Here is a 7,049-nt window from a genome sequence, read left to right as displayed (position 1 = left end):
TGGCAGAATCCTTTGAGCCCAGGAATTTGAGGTTAGACTGGGCTATGATCGTACTACTGTACTCCAGCCTGGGCTACGGGCAAGATCTGATCTCTAAAAAAAAAAAAATGTAAAAAAACATACACATGCAAAAACCAATCAAATTAGAAATGAAATGAATGGAATTTAGGAAGCTTTGGTTCATGGTGTCTTGTTTATATCACTTCATTAGATAATAAATTATAAACTATTAAAAAGTAGGAAACTGGTGTTTCTTTTTGTTTTTTGTTTGTTTTTTGTTTTTTGTTTCTTTTTTTTTTAGACGGAGTCTTGCTCTGTCACCAGGCTGGAGGGCAGTAGCGATATCTCAGCTCACTGCATCCTACGCCTCCCAGGTTCAAGCCATTCTTTTGCCTCAGCCTCCTGCGTAGCTGGGATTACAGGCACATGCCACCAGACTTGGTTACTTTTTGTATTTTAAGTAGAGGTGGGGTTTCTCCACATCAGTCAGACTGATCTGGAACTCTTGCCCTCAGGTGATCTGCCTACCTCGGCCTGGCCTGCCAAAATGCTGGGATTACAGATGTGAGCCGCTGCGCCCGGCCTGGATTGCATTTTATGCTCCAGAGCTCCCTGTTCAATTAGATTGAGGCAAAATTTAGGTGAACTTACATCTTCACTTGGTTTCTTTCCCTGCCCTATCCTGCTTTCCCCACTCCCCTAGGAAGTCGCTTACACAAGAATTCCTGTCTCAGGCTCTGCATCTAGGGACCCAACCTAAGATATCCCTATGGGCAGTCCTGGCTCCCAGAGGGAATTTCTGCTACCAGTAACAGCCACACATCTCATCAGGGGCCTGAAGATTTCACCTTCTCGAAGAAGTCCTCCCTCCCAGACCTGGACCCTCACATTCTGGCAGTGGGTTGTTTGTTTAACAATAAAGAGTTTGGATGCCTACACTGTACTAGGCACTGCGCTAAACCCTTTATGTGCATTAGCTCATTGAACCCTCGCAACAACCTAATTTGGTAAATTCTATTTTAATCTCACAGATAAGGAAGCTGGGCTCAAAGAGGTTGAGTGGCTTGCTCACATGGTTAGAAAGTGATGAGAGGCCAGGTGTGGTGGCTCACACCAGCAATCCCAGCACTTTTGGAGCCCAAGGTGGGAGGATCACTTGAGCCAAGGAGTTCAAGACCAGGCTGGAGGCCAAGAGTGGTGGCTCATGCCTGTAATCCTAGAAGTTTGGGAGGCTGAAGCAGGCAAATCACCTGAGGTCAGGAGTTTGAGACCAGCCTGGCCAGCATGATGAAACCCCATCTCTACTAAAAATACAAAAATTAGCCACGTGTTTGGCCGGGCGCGGTGGCTCATGCCTGTAATCCCCGCACTTTGGGACGCCGAGGTGGGTGGATCATGAGGTCAGGAGATCGAGACCATCCTGGCTAACACGGTGAAACCCCGTCTCTACTAAAAATACAAAAAATTAGCCAGGCGTGGTGGCAGGCACTTGTAGTCCCAGCTACTCGGGAGGCTGAGGCAGGAGAATGGCATGAAGCGGGGAGGCAGAGCTTGCAGTGAGCCGAGATCACGCCACTGCACTCCAGCCTGGGCGACAGAGTGAGATTCTGTCTCAAAAAAAAAAAAAAAAAAAAAAACAAACCCGGGCGCGGTGGCTCACGCTTGTAATCCCAGCACTTTGGGAGGCCGAGGCGGGCGGATCACGAGGTCAGGAGATCGAGACCACAGTGAAACCCCGTCTCTACTAAAAATACAAAAAATTAGCCGGGCGTGGTGGCCGGCGCCTGTAGTCCCAGCTACTCGGAGAGGCTGAGGCAGGAGAATGGCGTGAACCCGGGAGGCGGAGCTTGCAGTGAGCCAAGATTGCGCCACTGCGCTCCAGCCTGGGCAACAGAGCGAGACTCCGTCTCAAAAAAAAAAAAAAAAAAAATTAGCCATGTGTGGTGGTATGTGCCTATAATCCTCAGGAGGCTGAGGCAGGAGAATCACTTGAACCTGGGAGGCAGAGGCTGCAGTGAGCCGAGATTGTGCCACTGCACTGCAGCCTGGGAGACAGAGCGAGACTCCATCTCAAATAAAATAAAATAAAATAAAATAAAATAAAATAAAATAAAATAAAATAAAATAAAATAAAATAAAATAAAATAAAATAAAATAAAATAAAATAATAAAACCAGCCTGAGCAACGTAGTGAGACCCAGTCTCTACGCTATAAGAAAAAAAAAATTGTTTTTAAAGGGCTGAGTGTGGTGGCTCATGCCTGTAATCCCAGCACTTTGGGAAGCCAAGGCAGGAGCATTGCTTGAACCCAGCTGTTTGAGACCAGCTTCGGCAACATAGCAAGACCCTGTGTGGTGGCACACACCTATAGTCCCAGCTACTTGGGAGGCTGAGGTGGGAGGATCGCTTGAGCCCAGGCGTTGGAGGCTGCTGTGAGCCATGATTGCACCACTGCACTCCAAACTGGGCAACAGAGTGAGACCCTGTCTCAAAAGAGAGAAAAAAAAGAAAAAGAAAAAGAAAGTGGTGGAAGCTGAGCGGATTTGTCTAAGTTTAATCCTTGGATTTAATCACTAGACTCTGTTCTATTTTATTTTTACTTTATTTATTTTTTGAGATAGAGTCTCGCCGTGTTACTGAGGCTGGAGTATAGTGGCACGATCTTGACTCACTGCATCTTCTGCCTCCCGGATTCAAGCAATTCTCCTGCCTCAGCCTCCTGAGTAGCTGGGATTACAGGCATGCACCAGCACGCCCAGCTAATTTTTGTACTTTTAGTAGAGACAGGGTTTCACCATGTTGGCCAGGCTGGTCTCGAACTCCTGACCTCAAATGATATGCCTGCCTCAGCCTCCCAAAGTGCTGGGATTACAGGCGTGAGCCACCATGCCCATCTGACTCTGCTCTATTTTATTTATTTCATTATTATTATTTTTTTGAGATGGAGTTTCACTCTTGTTGCCAAGGCTGGAATGCAGTGGCATGATCTTGGCTCACTGCAACCTCCGCCACCTGGTTTCAAGCAATTCTCCTGCCTCAGCCTCCCGAGTAGCTGGGATTATAGGTGCCCACCACCATGCCCTGCCAAGTTTTTGTATTTTTAGTAGAGATGGGTTTTATGTGTCGGCCAGGCTGGTCTAGAACTCCTGACCTCGTGATCCTCCCGCCTCAGCCTCTCAAAGTGCTGGGATTACAGGCATGAGCCACCATGCCCGGCCAACTGTGCTTTATTTTATAAGTGTGTGTGTGTGTGTGTGTGTGTGTGTGTGTGTGTGTGTGTGTGTGTGTAATGGCTCTGTGCACCCCAGATGGTGAGACCATGTACAGATTTTTGCGTCTGCTGCTACACTGAGGGCTTCATTTTACTAAAAACCTTCCTTGAGTTTCTTTGCTCCTGAGGCAAGGAGGTGCCAGAGCATCCTGGAAGCTACCTCTCCTCTGCCAACCGCACTGCCCTAGGAGGTAGGGTGGAGCAAAGGCCTCTGAGCAGCTTGGGGGCACATTCTGTTTTCTTGAGCCCCCACCAAACCTGCAGTTGCAGGCATCCCTGCCTCACACTTCACTGCAGAGCCCGGGACCTGCATTGCTGAGAACAGCAGCAGTGGGAGGCAGTTCATCATCTCCCTGGAGGCCTCCTAGGTTCACAGAAGAAACAGCAGGCATTGAAGTGGGAGAAGGAGGATGAGACCTGGGCCAAGTGTAGATGGGGGATGACTCCAGTGGGAGAAGACTGAGGGAAGCAGAGAGTGTGAGGAGGAGGTCGGTGGTGAGAGCTGAGCAGGAGGTTGCTCTTCATTCATTCAACCAATTGGTTTTTTTTTTTTTTTTGAGACGGAGTCTCGCTCTGTCACCAGGCTGGAGTGCAGTGGCGCGATCTCGGCTCACTGCAGGCTCCGCCCCCTGGGGTTCACGCCATTCTCCTGCCTCAGCCTCCCGCGTAGCTGGGACTACAGGCGCCTGCCACCTCGCCCGGCTAATTTTTTGTATTTTTAGTAGAGACGGGGTTTCACCGTGTTAGCCAGGATGGTCTCGATCTCCTGACCTTGTGATCCGCCCGCCTCGGCCTCCCAAAGTGCTGGGATTACAGGCGTGAGCCACCGCGTCCGGCCGGTTTTTTTTTTTTTGAAACAAAGTCTCGCTCTGTCGCTCAGGCTGGAGTGCAGTGGTACAATCCCAGCTCACTGCAACCTCCACCTCCCGGGTTCAAGTGATTCTCCTGCCTCAGCCTCCTGAGTAGCTGGGATTACAGGCACCCACCACCATGCCTGGCTAATTTTTGTATTTTTAGTACAGAGGGGATTTCACCATGTTGGTCAGGCCGGTCTCGAACTCCTGACCTCAGGTGATCTTCCTGCCTCGGCCTCCCAAAGTGCTGGGATTACAGGTGTGAGCCACTGCACCTGGCCAACCAATTGTTTTTAACCACCTACCATGTCCTCAGCACTGTTCCAGGGCCTGAGGATACAATGGTGAACAAACCAAACATCCTGCTTTAATGGAGCAGGATGGGAATAACCGGCGGTAATCATAACAGTTAATACTTTTTGAGTATTTACTATGGCGTCAAGCATTTATCGTACCCTCACAACAATCTCAGATATTTGATACTATTATTAACCTACTTTATAGATGGTTATACAGAGTTAGAGCAGGGTCCATCTCCATTGTGACTGACCTCAGTGCCTCTCAGCCTCCTTATTATTTTGTAAATTTATTTTTATTTAATTTAATTAATTAATTAATTTATTTATTTATTTATTTTTATTTATTTTTTTTTTTTTTTTATTTAATTTAATTTATTTATTTATTTATTTATTTATTTATTTATTTTTATTTTTATTTTTTTTTTTGAGACGGAGTCTCGCTCTTTCACCCAGGCTGGAGTGCAGTGGCGCGATCTCGGCTCACTGCAGGCTCCGCCCCCCGGGGTTCACGCCATTCTCCTGCCTCAGCCTCTCCAAGTAGCTGGGAACTACAGGCGCCTGCCACCTGGCCCGGCTAATTTTTTGTATTTTTAGTAGAGATGGGGTTTCACCGTGTTAGCCAGGATGGTCTCGATCTCCTGACCTCGTGATCCGCCCGCCTCGGCCTCCCAAAGTGCTGTCTCCACTAAAAACACAAAAAACTAGCTGGGTGTGGTGGCAGGCTCCTGTAGTCCCAGCTACTCAGGAGGCTGAGGCAGGAGAATGGCATGAACCTGGGAGGCAGAGCTTGCAGTGAGCTGAGATCCTGCTACTGCACTCTAGCCTGGGAGACAGAGCGATACTCCATCTCAAAAAAAAATAATAATAATTGGCCACTGGCTGGGCACGGTGGCTCATGCTTGTACTCCCAGCACTTTGGGAGGCCGAGGGGGATGGATAACCTGAGGTCAGGAGTTGGAGACCAGCCTGAACATGGTGAAACCCCATCTCTACTAAAAATACAAAAATTAGCTGGGCGTGGTGGCACATACCTGTAATCCCAGCTACTCCGGAGGCTGAGGCAAGAGAATCACTTGAACCTGGGACGGGGAGGTTGCAGTGACCAAGATCACACCACTGTACTCCAGCCTGGGCAACAGAGTGAGACTCTATCTCAAAACAACAATAACAAAAAAATTGGCCAGGCTGATCTTGAACTCCTGACCCCGAGTTCTCTGCCTGCCTTGGCCTCCCAAAGTGCTGGGATTACAGGCATGAGACACCTTGCCCGGCCCTAATTTATATATATTTTAGAGACGGGGTCTTGCTAAGTTGCCCAGGCTGGTCTCAAACTCCCAAGCTCAAGCCATCCTCTCACCTTGGCCTCCCAAAGTGCTGGGATTATAGGCGCGAGCCCCTGTGCCCAGCTTTAGGCTCCTAATTAGCAACAGATTTGGAAAGTACATTCTTATAAGAAAAATTCAAACAATACAGATAAAGCTCAAGTTCTCCCCGCTTGTCCCCACCCTTAGCAGTCTCTCCCTAGCATGCATTCGTTTCCAGCCCTGTTCCTGTGTATCCACACATTATCTGTCCATAAACATTATTTTTTATTTGAGGGGCTTCCCATACATATTGCTCTACAACTTGCTGCTTTTCCCTTAACATGATGTCCTGAACATCACTCCCTACTGAACATACAGAACATCTGTCTTGCATGGATGTGCCTAGTTTAGTTTTCCAGTTGTAAACCAAAAAGCACCAGAGACTGGTCTCAATCAATTTACAAGTTTATTTTGCCAAAGTTAAGAATGTGTGTGCTGCCGGGCGCGGTAGCTCACGCCTGTAATCCCAGCACTTTGGGAGGCCGAGGCGGGCGAATCACGAGGTCAGGAGATCGAGACCACGGTGAAACCCCGTCTCTACTAAAAATACAAAAAATTAGCCGGGCGTGGTGGTGGGTGCCTGTAGTCCCAGCTACTCAGAGAGGCTGAGGCAGGAGAATGGCGTGAACCCGGGAGGCGGAGCTTGCAGTGAGCCGAAATGGCACCACTGCACTCCACCCTGGGCTACAGAGCGAGACTCCGTCTCAAAAAAAAAAAAAAAAAAAAAAGAATGTGTGTGCCTGGGAGACAGACAGGTCTGTACCTTTCTCCAAAGATGATTTTGAGGGCTTCAATATTTAAAGGGGAAAGTTCAGATACTGGGGAAAGAGGAATTTGCCAGGTGAGTGCAGTGGGCAATTCAGTCATGCAACCTCTGCCTCCGGTTCAAGTTCTCCTGCCTCAGCCTCCAAGTGTGGGAACGCCATTCTCCTGCCTCAGCCTCTCCCAGTAGCTGGGACTACAGGCGCCCGCCACCACGCCCGGCTAATTTTTTTTTTGTATTTTTAGTAGAGACGGGGTTTCACCGTGGTCTCGATCTCCTGACCTCGTGATCCGCCCGCCTCGGCCTCCCAAAGTGCTGGGATTACAAGCGTGAGCCACTGCGCCCGGCCAATTTTTGTATTTTTAGTAGACGGGGTTTCACCATATTGGCCAGGCTGGTCTTGAACTCCCGACCTCGTGATCCACCCGCCTCGGCCTCACCAAAGGGCTGGGACTACGGGTGCGAGCCACTGTGCCTGGCCTGAAAGAGGAAATTTTT

The sequence above is a fragment of the Hylobates moloch genome, unplaced genomic scaffold (assembly GCF_009828535.3).
Source record: "Hylobates moloch isolate HMO894 unplaced genomic scaffold, HMol_V3 SCAFFOLD_6, whole genome shotgun sequence".
In the NCBI taxonomy this organism is placed as follows: domain Eukaryota; kingdom Metazoa; phylum Chordata; class Mammalia; order Primates; family Hylobatidae; genus Hylobates; species Hylobates moloch.
This window is presented reverse-complemented; position numbering follows the sequence as displayed.